The sequence below is a fragment of the Lissotriton vulgaris genome, chromosome 3_1, assembly GCF_964263255.1.
Source record: "Lissotriton vulgaris chromosome 3_1, aLisVul1.2, whole genome shotgun sequence".
Classification (NCBI taxonomy): domain Eukaryota; kingdom Metazoa; phylum Chordata; class Amphibia; order Caudata; family Salamandridae; genus Lissotriton; species Lissotriton vulgaris.
This window is the reverse complement of record NC_141689.1, coordinates 1188991365-1189007066: the sequence shown is the minus strand read 5'-3', so window position 1 is coordinate 1189007066 and position 15702 is coordinate 1188991365. Positions and strand designations below refer to the sequence as shown.

The 15702-nt window shown below is 43.3% G+C and overlaps 1 protein-coding gene across 1 annotated transcript in view; it reads right to left on the bottom strand.

Annotated features, from left to right (window-relative positions):
- Nucleotides 1-14251, bottom strand: part of TBC1D2 (TBC1 domain family member 2) — a 516269-nt gene extending 502018 nt beyond the window's left edge. The window contains exon 1 of the mRNA XM_086961651.1: nucleotides 13670-14251. The gene's annotated coding sequence lies outside the window, so the exon portion shown is untranslated. The remainder of the gene's footprint in view (nucleotides 1-13669) is intronic.
- Between the last annotated feature and the right edge of the window lie 1451 nt (nucleotides 14252-15702).

Here is a 15702-nt window from a genome sequence, read left to right as displayed (position 1 = left end):
GAGTGGCTGTATGGATCATTGTGAACATGTATCAGGGATTGTATAAGAGAGTAAATATGTGTTAGTATATGTTTGAATAAGTAAGGTGTGTATAACTGTATAATTGAGAAAATGGAGGTGTGATTGATTTTTTGCATAACTGACTAGGTGTGTGAGTAACTCCATGGATGAGTGACAGTCTGTGACTGTCTGTTTACACTGATTGTATCTAAGGTTATATTAGAGTCTGAAGAGGTTCATGGTATTATCACATGAATGATATCATCAGTGATGTGATCAGTCATGTCAAATGAGATGTTATCAGTGATTTTATCAGTGATGTCATTTGAGATCTCATCAGTGATGTCATTTGAGATGTCATCAGTGATGTCATTTGAGATGTCATCAGTGATGTCATCAGTGATGTCACTAACCATGTCATGAATGATGTAATATGTGACATCATCAGCAGTGGATTGCGGGTGCGCGATATATAGTTAGTGCAACTAACTATATATGGAATTTCAATGGTTTTGTGTGAGTAAAATAAGGTTTTGTAAATGCAAATTCCTAACTATATATGGCCTAAAACCTATGGTTTTTTCTGTGAATTTTCAAGGTTTTGTAAATGCTAATTCCTAACTATATATGGCCTAAAACCTATGTTTTTTCTGTGAATATATATATATATATATATATATATATATATATATATATATTCAATGAAAAAACCATAGGTTATAGGCCATATATAGTTAGGAATTAGCATTTACAAAACCTTATTTTACTCGCATAAAACCATTGAAATTCCATATATAGTTAGCTAACTATAAGCGCTAACTATATATCGCGCACCCGCAATCCACTGCTGATGATGTCACATATTACATCATTCATGACATGGTCAGTGACATCACTGATGACATCACTGATGACATCTCAAATGACATCACTGATGACATCACTGATCACAACATCCAGTGATTGTATGTGTCTGTAAAGTTTAAATATGTTTCACATATTGAAGAATGAGTGGATGTATAAGTGTCTGGATGAAGAATTTAGTAGGTGCATGACTGACTGTATGAGTGAGTGATTAAATGTGTCTCACTGAGTGCATGGGTTAGTGACTAAACTGTCTTAATTTGTGCATCAGTATGTTTGTTGTTGTGTAAGCTACTACATGTGTTGATCAGTAGCTATAAGAGTGGCCATATGGGTTATTGATTGGTTGCCCAAATATTTGAATGGGAGGCTGAGTGTGTGTGTGGGTGGCTGGGAGGTGCGTGACTCTGTGCATAGATGTGTAAGCAGTTGATTCACTAGGAGTATGAGTTCAAGAGTGCATGTGGAAACAGCTATATGGGCGGTTGACTGTGCATGGGTGTGTTGGTGAGTGAATGGATTTCTCATTGCTACATGTGCAAGTAAGTACGTATGTAAAACACAATACATGTGAGAGTTGAGATATATAAATAACTGAACATAAGAGCCAGTGAATGTGTGAGTGGCTGTATCGATCACTGTGAGCTTGTATCAGGGATTATATAAGAGAGTAAATATGTGTTATTATATGTTTGAATAAGTAAGATGTGTATAACTGTATAGTTGAGGAAATGGAGGTGTGATTGATTCTTTGCATGACTGACTAGGTGTGTGAGTAACTCCATGGATGAGTGACAGTCTGTGAGTGTCTGTTTATACTGAGTGTATGTAAGGTTATATTAGAGTCTGAAGAGGTTCATTGTATTATCACATGAGTGATGTGATCAGTGATGACAAATGAGATGTCATCAGTGATGTCATTTGAGTTGTCATCAGTGATGTCATCAGTGATGTCATTTGAGATGTCATCATTGATATCATTTGAGTTGTCATCAGTGATGTCATTTGAGATGTCATCAGTGATGTCATCAGTGATGTCACTGACCATGTCATGAATGATGTAATATGTGACATCATCAGCAGTGGATTGCGGGTGCGCGATATATAGTTAGCGCTTATAGTTAGCTAACTATATATGGAATTTCAATGGTTTTATGCGAGTAAAATAAGGTTTTGTAAATGCTAATTCCTAACTATATATGGCCTATAACCTATGGTTTTTTCATTGAATTTTCAAGGTTTTGTAAATGCAAATTCCTAACTATATATCCACTATAACCTATGGTTTTTTCTGTGAATTTCATTGGTTTTTTAATAGCAAATATGAAAAGCTTTAAAATGTCAAGTACGTGATAGATAAAAACATTTTCGTATTTATGCACGCTGATGTGCTTTGAACGCTGCCCCCCCCCCTCCCCTCTTTTGCCTTAGTAGTACTCTCTCTTTGCAGATACAGAAGGGTAGTTAACGCAGGCCTTTACCCCCGTTGTAATCCGTCGTACCTCCTTGTCTCTCCATTTGATTGATTGTTGTCCAAGCATTTACTGTTTTAGAATTGGTTCTCTTTGGATCATTCTCTATTTACAAACAAGCACAAAGTCGCAATACTCTGTTTAGTCTTTGCAGATAGTGAAAAATCGTGTAAAAAAATAAAAGTAATCGAGCAAAATCAGTAGGCCACTAATTGGATCTCTTTTTGACCTCGCTAAAATAGAAATATTAGGAACAACCCTTCTTGAGAAATACGAAAATAGTGAGATGAACTGAGCTCCACACCATGAGGGCTGCAAGACAGCTCGGCTCCATCACCCATCCCGCACAAAATAATGACAAACCCTATGCAAATATTAAAAATATAGACAACATACCAGCAAAGAAACAGGGTAAAACATTTTATTAAAAAACTATTTACATAACGTTGGTTTATAAGATGATGTCAGTAGTGGACCGATGTGTGAATAGATCGAAAACAGCACAAGGCTCCAAGATCCGGATAGCAAGCTCCTGGATGTTGGGTGCCATAGTTTAGAGTTCTGAATTTCAGCCTTTTTCAATGCCTGTGCTTTGTTGAATCAAAATGGCGGCTTGACACAAAGCTGACTCAAGCGTTGTTACTGATGCTATGCAGACCAAAACTGGTTTTCAGTTTGTACATTTTTCTAGATTTTTCAATCCAAGTTTGGTTGACTTTGTAGAACGATGGCTTCAGATTTTCAACATACGGTGTGGTGGCGCTGACTGGGAGGGGGCGCTTCGCTCCTGCCCCCTCCCCAAGTAAGATTTTCATACGTGAAAGTACGTTAATGGTTTTGGTCCCTGAGATGCTTCGATGTCACTACCATTCTCAAATAGCATAAGTTCTGGATGTTGGGTGCCATAGTTAAGAGTTCTGAGCAGCGCTTGTAACACTGTCTGAAGCTTATTTCCACCTACTGCAGCTTCACTATTCTCAAAGTAAGTGAGTGTCGTTTGTGGACCTGACTGCATTAGAAAACAATGTGATATGTTACCTTCCTAAACAGCTTGACGGAGGCCCCTGAGGGGCGCTGTGATGGCCATGGACTCGGAGAAGATGCTTGGCTCCGACACCCTCCCCAAGTCTTATAGCACTGGTGTAGCCTGAGATCGCCCCCGACATAGGCGGCCGGCTCCCGGGGTCCGGCGGTACTTTTTGCCTTTTGATGACTCTTCAATTCTGGACCTTGTCCCACAATCCGTTTGACCTGAAGACAAGCTGTAGTGAGGCGCCCCTTTATCGTTTTAGTTGCCATTCCGCCCGCTTTTGCTACACTGTGCCTCTTCCGCCATTCAGCTGTTTTCCGCCCGCTCTTGCGACTACAGCGTCTCGCTCACCATGTAGTTGAGATGCGCCCGCTCTTGCGGTGCAGCGATAGGCGGCTGCCACAGGACTCTCAAAATGGCGGCCGGCTCTTCGGTTTTGGGCCTGGTCCACTAAAATGGCCCTGGGACACCTTGGAACTCGGACGCTTGTCTGCTAGGGCTTGGGTCCCATTCTCGAAAAGCGTCCCCTCAGCCGTGAAGATTCTACAAAAGTCTTGGGGGCCTCCGACTCCCGCAGGCTTCTGGTGGGGAGCGGCTGCCATGATTGCTCGTGGAATGGCCACGACGGAGCTACGAGATGGTAGTGGTCTCATGCTGACGCCAGCTTTAGTCTGAAACATCCAGAAACACTGTAGACTACCAATTCGATCAGTTCCGGTAGCGCCCCAACATGACCCGGAAGAGAAGAACTTGCCCTCCCCTCTTTGACTGATGGTTCTTGTTGCCTGTCCCCTCTGTTGTCATTTAACAGAACTTTTTGGACTGCTGAAAGGGGTTGTGTTCTGAACGCTGGTTGGTGGAGACATTTAGACTATATTCTTGACCTACGTTGTCGCGTAATGCGTTTTATGACACGCCGCGTTAGCGCACCCGGAAGTGATCCGAGGCGCGGCGCGCAGCGCGTAACGTAAGCATAACAGGTCATGTGACTTGTTAATAAAACTTTTCATTGGTTCATTTTACTTTTGTTAATTTAATGATGAAAAGCTTGGTCATATGACCTAAAAATTACGCTTTTTATTATTTTCGAACAATATTTTTTTTTCAAACATATGTTATAATATTCCAGGCTAATGTACTTTCCCGGAAAATTTACAACTGTCTTGCAAGTAAAATATATTCCTTTTTCGAGAAAAAGGGCGTTTCTTCCTTCCATGACGGAGCCGTTGAGTAAAAGAGATTCGGCCTGCTGTCTTAGTCGCCGATACGCCTGATTATCAGATTCTTATCGATCACTTTATGTTGCAGACATGAAAAACACAACTGCCCTTGACCATTTATCTTTACTGCGTTCCTACATATTATACCTTTTATCCGTCATGTAATTGGACTGCTTTATTTCACTTGCCTTTTACTGATTCGAAAACAGTCACTAAAAGTAAAAACTTTACAAATGAAAATACTACTACCGTGTTTTGTTTTAAAAACCTTTATTGTGAAAATGTCAGTATACAAATACGGGCCTATAACCACGTGGGCCGGCCACGGAGCAAACTCAAATCGTATATGATGAGGAGACATTTACACTGTAGAAGAACGTAACGAGCGGGCCATTAGGTGACAAGAACAAAGGTGTCTAACAGTTGCGGAATCGGTGGACGTACATTTTGTAATTAAAATACGACAGGGCCACTTACAATAACATTTTCTAGATATACATTTGCGGGCAAAGAGTTACGAGTCCCATTTATACCGGCGCCATTTTGGGCGAGGCCGGGCAGGTCCAAGATATAGTCAAAATGTCTCCACCAACCATCGGCCAGACCAGAACCCCTTTCGGCCCTTTATGTTACAAGATGGTGTCTTCCATTCAGAAAATATTGGTGGCAGCATTTTGAAAGGAAACAGAAACAGCCGTTCTCCTAGTGAGTTTCACATTGTTACATTTAGGAAGAATGTTGAAGAGTAGTATGTGGAAAATCTGAAGCCATTTTTCTACAAACTCTCAATCAGACTTGGATGGAAAAAAAAACCTGAAGAATGTACAAACTGAAAACCAATTTTTGTCTGTATAGCACCAACAGTAACGCTTGAGTCAGCTTTGTGTCAAGCCGCCATTTTCATTCAATCAATAGCGTCCCCCTGCACACATTCAGGGACCTGGTCGTGTCTTCAGATGAAACGCATTGTAGGAAAAGAAGCAGAAAGGAAAAGGAAAAAAGTTCCGCCGGACCTAGTGAAGCTGCAGCAGGTGCAAATAAGCTTCAGACAGTCTTACAAGCACTGCTCAGAACTCTCAACTGAGGCACTCAACATCCAGGACTTGCCATTCGGATCTTGGCGCCTTGTATTTTTGTTTTGTTTTTGATGGAGGGGAAAGAACAAAAAACAGACATTGAAAAAGGCTCAACAGTGCAGGGCGCCTTGTGCTGGTTCCGACCTATTCACACATCGGTCCGCTACTGACATCACCTCATAAACCAACGGGGCACCCCACGCCGACTTTCGGCGCAGCATTGTAGGATGGCCACACCAGTGCGGCAATTTGCTGGACACCACCTCGGTGCCATCCAGATCTCGGCGCGTTCATTCATTCAATAGCGTCCCCCTGCACACATTCAGGGACCTGGTCGTGTCTTCAGAAGAAACGCATTGTAGGAAAAGAAGCAGAAAGGAAAAGGCAACAAGTTCCGCCGGACCTAGTGAAGCTGCAGCAGGTGCAAATAAGCTTCAGACAGTTCTACAAGCACTGCTCAGAAATCTCAACTGAGGCACTCAACATCCAGGACTTGCCATTCGGATCTTGGCGCCTTGTGCTGGTTCCGACCTATTCACACATCAGTCCACTACTGACATCACCTCATAAGCCAACGGGGCACCCCACGCCGACTTCCGGCGCAGCATTGTAGGATGGCCACACCAGTGCAGCCACTTGCTGGACACCACCTCGGTGCCATCCGGATCTCAGCGCGTTCGAGTCACTGTGCCGGAAGAGTGACCGGAACTCAGCTGAACACGCCGTCTTTCGGCGCAGCATTGTAGGATGGCCACACCAGTACGGCAATTTGCTGGACACCACCTCGGCGCCATCCGGATCTCGGCGCGTTCGAGTCACTGTACCGCAACAGTGACCGCAATTCAGCTGGACACGCCGTCTTTCGGCGCAGCATTGTAGGATGGCCACACCAGTGCGGCAATTTGCTGGACACCACCTCGGTGCCATCCGGATCTCGGCGCGTTGTGCTGCCTTCGGCCTATTCGCACATCGGTCCGCTACTAACGCCGCCTCACGTGCCAACGGATTTTCTACGCTTTTTGTAGCCCTATGTCGCATAACAGGTCATGTGACTTGTTTATAAAACTTTTCATTGGTTCATTTTACTTTTGGTTTCCTAAAGATGGAAGGCTTGGTCATATGACCTAAAAATAACACTTTTCATTGGTTTAGAACATTTTTTTTTCCCAAACGATGAAAGCCCCACCTTGTTTCTGGATCATTCAGACTGAAGCTGGCGTCAGCATGAGAGCACCACCATCTCGTGGCTCCGTCGTGGTCATTCCGCGAGCAATCATGTCAGCCGCTCCCCACCGGAAGCCTGCGGGAGTCGGGGGCCCCCAAGACTTTTATACAATCTTCACGGCTGAGGGGACGCTTTTCGAGAATGGAGCCCAAGCCCTAGCAGGCAAGCGTCCGACTTCCAAGGTGTCCCAGGGCCATTTCAGTGGACCAGGCCCAAAACCGAAGAGCCGTCCGCCATTTTGACAGCCATGTGGCAGCCGCCTATCGCTGCACTGCAAGAGTGGGAGCAACTCCACAACATGGTGAGCGAGACGCTGTGGCCGCAAGAGCGAGCGCAACTCAGCTAGATGGCCGCCACCTGGGGAGGCCCGTTCACGCCGCCTCCCCCCCCCCCCCCCCGGGCCGCCGCACGCCAATTTTCGGAGCAGCATTGTAGGATACCAAAACCAGTGCGGCAGTTTACTGGACATCACCTGGGTGCCTGTCGTACATGTTGTGTCAGCCATGTGACACTGGACACAGACCGCTACTGACGAGGCCTCCCCCCGCACCACCCGGGACGCCCCACGCTGTTTTTCTGTGCTGCATTGTAGGATCCCTAAACCAGTGCGGCACCCAGGCGACATCACCTGGGTGCCGTCCAGAACTCTGCACGTTGTGCTGCCTTGGGACTATTCGCACAACAGACCGCTACTGACGAGGCCTCCCCCCGCCCCACCCGGGACGCCCCACGCCAATTTTCGGAGCAGCATTGTAGGATCCCTAAACCAGTGCGGCACCCAGGCGACATCACCTGGGTGCCGTCCAGAACTCTGCACGTTGTGCTGCCTTGGGACTATTCGCACAAAAGACAGCTTCTAACCATTGTTGCTTTTTGTGTTAATAAATGTTTAAATGTTTTTAGTTTTTGTTCTGTTCATTATCGTTAAAAGTTAATAAAGTTTTATAACCTTAATTTGTTGGAGTGTTATCTATTTTTTGAAAAACGGGTGAATGGGGCCTTGAATCGGGTTATTGTCATGTGTGGGCTTTGGAAGTGTGCTGCTGCAGGATCGGACATTTCAAACTCAAATGCACGTTCTTTTTCTTACCTTTCCGAAGCATGGAGCGCAATAGCAGGCAGAGAAAGGGTGATGCACGTGTTGAACACTACCTGACCTGGCAAGTTGCTGGCAGTGCCCCCCCGCCCGCTCCTGAAAGAGGGCACACACACACCGCCGCCCCGAGTACTTCACAAATCTTTAAAAGACCATGCGCTTGTTCATGAGGCTTAAATGGTTTATCACCTCTTCTAGAACCCCTACATCGACCCTCTGACGTTTCATGGAAAAATTACCATGTAACACAATACCAAGCCCTGTCAGCTGAAACCCCCAAGGAATCGTGGGGCATATTATCAAGGGGGTTTATCTCCGCTTTTTTGGCTTTAAAAACCATGAAAGCGGAGATAAAATTATTTCCCTATTATCAAGCTGTCGCTAACACCAGTTAGTGACACCTAAAAGGAGATAGCGACCATCTTGGGCCCGGCTTTGCATGTCAGTGATACTTATCACTAATGACATGCAAAGTGGCGTGCCAAGATGTTAGCGACTGGAAACAGTCCCTAACATCGCTACCTTCTATTACCAACTTTTGGAGATATTCGCGCTAAGCGCGAATATCTCCAAAATCTAACACCTGCCCTGAGCAGTTCTTAGCCATGTTATCCAATGGGAGGTGGATAACATGGCTAAGAGCATTAGGTCGATAATACATGAATATCGCTGACTTTTCTGCGATAATAGCAAGGTTTATCTGCGATAAAAATCGCCGATGTGCGGCGATAATTTTTGTCTCTAAACAAGTTATAGACAAAAATTATCGCTAGTTGTTCGTAATATGCCCCCGGGTTTTTGCTTGCAGAAATCGGGAGGCGGGAGACTAGCACTGAAATCAGTACTCACACGCCTGAATCAGGAGGATTGGCATGTCTGAATTCTCTACAGCTGGGGCCATAAACTACATCCGCAGGGGTAGGTGATAGCCTGGGACCAGCCTGGCATCTAAAATGGCTGCCGTGCACGACAAAATTGTGGCATTCGAAAAAAGGCAAGATGGCGCAGCCGCTGGAAGAGATATATCAACATATATCAGCCTCCTCAGCCACCCTCAGGAAACATAGGGGATTAGGATATGTCTCCCGCACCCCCTTATACCTAGTACTTTAATTAACGAAGCACAAAATGGCGAATTCCCGTTTCGCTACCAGTTTGCGGCCCAGTTCGCGGCCCGTGAAGCGCTTCTACCGTGAAAAATCATTTTTTTTTTATTTTCCCCACGGGACCCTTTAATAACCCCAACAACATTCCTAGGGGGTCAAGAGGGGGATACCTTGCCCCCTTTCATTAAATTCCCCCTTAGTTTTTCACCTTTTCTTCTCTCTCGATCCTACCGAGAGACAAGATGGCGGCCGCTCCGGACTGTCACGCAGCAAAAAAAAAAAAAAAAGCTCACGCACAGCCGCTGGAAGAGATGTATCAACATATATCAGCCTCCTCACCCACCCTCAGGAAACATAGGGGATTAGGATACGTCTCCCGCACCCACTTATAACTAGTAATTTAATTTACGAAGCACAAAATGGCGAATTCCCGTTTCGCTACCAGTTCGCGGCCGCGCTTCTACCGTGAAAAATCATTTTTTTTTATTTTCCCCACGGGACCCTTTAATAACCCCAACAACATTCCTAGGGGGTCAAGAGGGGGATACCTTGCCCCCTTTCATTAAATTCCCCCTTCGTTTTCCACCTCTTCTTCTCTCTCGATCCTACCGAGAGACAAGATGGCGTCCGCTCCGGACTGTTTAGAATGTTGACAGACACCGGAGAGCCAATCAGCTTTCTGCGCGCAAAGTTCCGATAAGCGAAAAGTAAGCGGACCGGATCGCTGCCCAGAGCGCTGTTACAGATATATATCTTGGTTTGAACGTTAATTTCTCAAAAACTACTGGAGCACATATATTGAGACCTAGCAAAGGCACATCGGGCTAACAGTCCCTACAATTTTGCCAAGTTTCGTGCAAATCCATTCAGCCGTTCGAGCTAAAAGTGAGTCCAACCGCCCTATGGAAAACTCAATGCAAAAAATGCGTTTTGGGACCCCCCTTTTTTCTCAGCCCCCCCTTGACGAAACCCCACCAAATTTTCAGGGGCTGCTCAGAAACAAAATGTGCCATTTTCCTGAAAATTTCAGCCGATTCCGTCCACAAACGCCAAAGTTATTAGACATAGAATTTTCAAAAGTCCCATAGGGAAAAAATTCTAACTATATATACCTACTGGCGATAGCCAGTAGGTAATATATATATATATATATATATATATGACTCCACAATCCTGTAGTACCAGCAATCCGAAGACAGCTCGAACACAAACCAGGTACAGACCACAACGAGGGTTTCTTGGTGAAATAGAGTGCTTTTATTCCATCGATGGGAACGGCAACATGACGCATTTCGTCCGGGAAACCCGGACTTGACCACCTTGGTATATATATATATATATATATATATATATATATATATATATATATATATATATATATATATACCAAGGTGGTGCAGTGCAATATTTCTCTGGATAAAGTACCCAGCTCTACATTGGAAAAATACTGCAAGTAGCCAAAGAGTTAGTTTAAAAGGTCATGGAGCTCTTCTGTGACTTGCAATATTCTTATAATGTATGGCAGGTGGCAGATTGATCCTTATAATGCACTGTCACGTCTTCACCCTGTCCACAAACCATAAACAGACCCTTGGTGTTTTGCTATTTCACAAGAAATATGTGGCAATGTTGAAGACTTGAAGAATATAAGCCGAATCTTGAGTGCAAAATTAAACACACCAAAAAAGCAGTTAGCAATTTGCTGCAAAAAACCCAGATATAAGAATCTCCTCAATATTAGGTTTAAAAAATGCTGCACCTCAGAACGCGTAGAAACACACAGACCAGTAATGACCTATAGAGTGCAAAAAATAAGACATCAGATACGTCACAATTCGCCTGCAGTAAGGAAATTAGATTAAGGCTTTTATTAGGGGAAGGCACGCTCTTGTGTATTATAGTTCTTTCCCATATGGAACTACCAGTCAACGAGTAATACCTCGGCTATGCTACATGCCACTCACATTGCTCAAAGCACCATGTCTGTAGAGTAGACACATTGTGTACTACAGACACTAGCAGACAAGAAACATAATAAAAAAGCATCTAAAACAGAACATGAAAAAACAGTATTCTTTCCCCTTCCTGCACTTCATACATCATAGAGAATGAAAGCATGCCTTAATGGGATGACCCAGAATCTTCAGATTTTAGGAACATTCCCTGTCCTGGAATGAAGTTCGACCTTTATTCAGTGCTGCACATTTGCAGAATGTTTTCCACAAACAAAGTGACGCTTTAAAGCAAAATGAACTCTTACTTCTAAGGATTCAATAATGAATGTAGCACAAGCACACCTGTGCCTGGTTCAGCAGAGTGACAATTGTGCTACAGGGCTTTAATCGGGATGTCAAAATGTGGAGGGGGGGGTCTCTAAAAGGGTTTGGCCTATGTAATTAAGGATATGCCTTAACAGTGTACAATGTACAAAGTGTGCTGCTCAAGTGGTATTTTGCTGCTTAGCTGTGCGTTCTGTATTGCTTCCAGGTATTTAACACACCAACAGACCTACACCTACAACAACGCACATACCAGGGGACTCCCTGCAAAGGTGAACGTTTCTGAGGCAGGGAAACAATAATTAGAATGTAAATTCTAAGGCAACCATTCTATACTGATACATATAATTGAGCTCATTGAGTGATTATTGAATACATTTCATGTATGTGTATGGGTTATGATAGATGTGGCTTGTATTGTTTTAGACCTTCACTTTACGACCCCTCACACAAAACACACCTACTAACTTAAGCACTGCATTTTTTCATCTACTTACACCTGTCAATATGTTGACAGCTGTGCATCTCCTTCACACATATTTGCATACAATAACAGTTGCAACTGACATAGGTGGCCATTGCTCTGTGCGCTCTGCAGAGAGGCCAAGGACTGGATGGCCGCGTATTCCGAACACCTTGGCCCAATGACAGGAACTGTGACAAAATCGCACTTCTGCTTCAATTCCAGGACACTCAGTGGTAGTCCATTATAAACACATGGATGCGACTTAATACAAAGTATTCCCTATACAATGGTATTATGCTGCACCAAAAACTACATAAACATAACACCCAAGAATTAATAAACGCTCCTAGGGAATGGAAGACTATGTAAAACACGTGCAATATAAACAGAAACTAAATCACAGATTTGGATTACATTCATTGTTCAGAAATAGAGCAGGGGAGTGGGTGAGGTACATGTTGTTTTAGATGCAATTTACCAAGTGCTGATTGTTTACATATATTCTCTGCGTGTGACTGCTTAACATCTTTGAAATTAAGTATTGAACGCTTTTTATCATCGGTTTTAAATGCAGCAATCACCCTCCCCGATGAAACAGTTATGTTGGGTATAACGAATCTGACTAATCCAATAATTGGGCACAAATTAATTTTTATAGCAATGGCTGTTTTAAGAATCTGCATAGCCTCTGCCTGGCTTGACCCCATCGCCCCATCATTCCAACAATAGTTTTCAAGACTGCTAGCCATATATAATTTAGAGATGGCTATTTACAAGACAAAAGGCAGGAAGCGACGGATAAAAGGGTTCCAAATTTGGCTTCCTCTAAGGGAATGGTCTCAACGCCAAAATAGCATTTAGCTACACTACAGATTATATATCAGAAAATCGAAGTATCTGTATATCTAAATCATGTTTAAATAACTTGCTATACTTTAATTGAAGAGCACAATCTCTCAATGTTTTTTTTTCTCTTTGTTTCTCTTACGAATTACTAGCTTCCATTTCTTTCCTCCTTTTACAAAAATATTGTTTTTCTTATCATCTTCTAAATTCATATCAATATTGCCTGTCCTGGAGGGGGGAGGGGGGAGACAAAATGCATGTTTGTTGTAAAAAACCAAATAAAGATATATAAAAAAAAAAAGAAATAGAGCAGTGCGTGTCTGTAGAATTAGGGACATTATTATAAGGCCCAAAAGTGACACCAGATTCAAAGCTAACATTTAATTACAACCTGGTCTGAGACCCGGAGGGACCACCCACTTAAACCCTTGCTTTAGCGGTCTTGGGGCTTGTTTCCCAAACGCAAGTGGCTTGTAAATAAGCCCCATTGGAGTCTAGCTCCCACCAAAATCACCAGAGTCCTATTTATGACCCTCCGCACAGAGGCCACAGATTGAATGAACATACATACAGCCTGTTCTAAATACACACCTGCTCAAGTATGGTGACCCCAACTGCGCCCTGAGCACTAACTACAATACTAGTTAAACTAGTTTGTGCTTCCCATACATTCCCTTTTACAGGCGCTAAATTAAGGGCCCCGAGCTAAATCAGTTTGCTCGCAGCAATGCACGGGAAAAAGAACAGACTTGCACTTTAAACTATACACTCGACCCTGTCATTGATTACAAAGATGCAATCTTTTAAGAACAGCTAGTGTTTCTTTCGTCCTGCTGCTTAGTAACACCATTGCATCTTGAATAACAATACAGTCTGTACTTTAGCATTATTAGATAACTAAACGAGCGCATAATACTTCATGCTGAATCCTAAAACAACCCAATGTCGCGAGAGTTATAGAACCGCGTGAGCGTCTGTGCTGAGTTTACCTTGACGCAAAGTGCGTTGAGACACTGCGACTTTTCATTATCTCGAGAATCGCCGCTCGGGATCTTCCTGCAGGGTCTCTGCTGTCTGGGAGCTCCTCGGAATGTGTTTTCTTGCAGCCGATCCCCGTTTCATGCTCCAACTTGTCACCTGTGCGCTGGAAGTTGCTCCCTCCGAGTTACACACAGCGGCTGCCCACACACCGCAGGAGTCAAGTTCTTTCGAAGGAAACTCTAGACAGTGCCCACCCTCTGGCAGCCTCGAACCGCTGCGTTCCTGTCTCTAGACAACAGGTTGCAGTGTCAGCTGGGCTCCGAGTCAACACCACAGAGCTGAGCACAGACTCGTAGCACACACCTCTTGGAATGCAACACACACCCCGAAGAAACCACTCAACAACCAGGAAACATCACTAGCGGACTGTACCATTCTGCACAGTCAGATCTCGTGACCAGATTAAACTCTATCTAACCGCTTAAATTGCATGAACACAAAGGAAGCCTGAAAAAAGAGATTTTTCAGTTTGCACTCAATAAACGAGTGTCAAAGAGAATGTAAGCGGAAGCAAAGTTCAACTGACTTGCGGGAAATGTTTTATTTTTCTACCAGTTTGTTGAACTCAAATGTTTCTTGAAATCGGGCACGATATAGCGCCATCTGGTGGTCAAGTTGATGCTCCACGTGTTTTACTCCTACATGTTTTCTACAAGATTTGATCGTTGTCATAAATCTGATTCGATTCTTCTACAGTTAGATTCACATGATTACTTAGGCAGCATATTTTTTTTTAATAACGTATGTGTCTTCGGCCATATTAGAAATACTTGCACTGGTGCAAAATATAGGGAAACGCCATTATGCACTGTTTTTTTCTTTGTAATGTGATTGGAAACTGAACCTACCCAAGACCATAATACAATAATATATTTTGTACCAGGTCAAAAGGAAGTCTATTGACAGTAGGTAGCCATTGATAATTATACACAGCACATTTATTGTTTATAAACTATTTCGTGCAAGTAAAACTAATTTAACAAAGAAAGTCTATTTCCTGATTAATGCTTTACATATGGCCAGTGCCCCACTGCTTTAGGAACAAAAAAGACAAACAGGCAATTCTTATGACAAGCTGTCACTGTCCCTGGCAAAACTGGAAAACAAAATAAAGTTCTGCGAAAATTTTCAAAGCAGCCCCACTTAGTTGGTGGTTACGACTCGAATTGGGCAATGGTGGCATGGGTTGGGTCATAGCAGCCCATCCTACACTCAACGCACCCCCGCTAGTGTGCAACGCTGTGTAAATTCTACTTCATTTAACTTAAACAGCACATTAAACCCAAGCAGCACAATAAGTCAATGTCCAGGCAGTGTTGTATTTTTTAATAAAAATAAACGTGTTTCTCTTTAATTAAATATAATTCCCATGTAATTACAGAGGCGCAATCGCGCCTTTTCAGTTAAGGTTCAAAGATTAACAACTTTCTGGAGAAGAAATCAGATTTTGGTATCCTAAATAACTTTGGCACCCCATGACCGATCTGTACCAGTTTAGGAGAGAAAAATGCATAGCACGTCTAACTCTTCGCTAAATTTGGTGCTTCAAAAATGATAAAAGGGGATACTATAGCTGGATTCACCTTATGAATTTTAAATGACATATCGCACTTTTGGTCATTTGTTGCCTTTGCTTGGGTGAGTAAAAATCCATCACTCATATCCAAGCCTTGGAAAACCCTAAACCAAGTCCTCGGACACACATAACCCATCTGTGCGTCATATGTAAAGTTGGATTTTGCGATAAAGCACTTTGCGCCATTGTCGTTGTTCGCAAGCAATTTTGAAAGTATGCACAAGATCAACGGGGCTAATGACCATGTCTTGGCAGATGATAACCATACTTCCTATAAGACCTTCAATTCTTTTCTGGGATGCACTGAGTTTACTCCAAGCCACTTTTCACCATTTATGGAGTTTGTGAATACTGGACAAAAATATGCAAAGCACACTCCCCAAGGGTAGCCTTAGCGATGCCTAC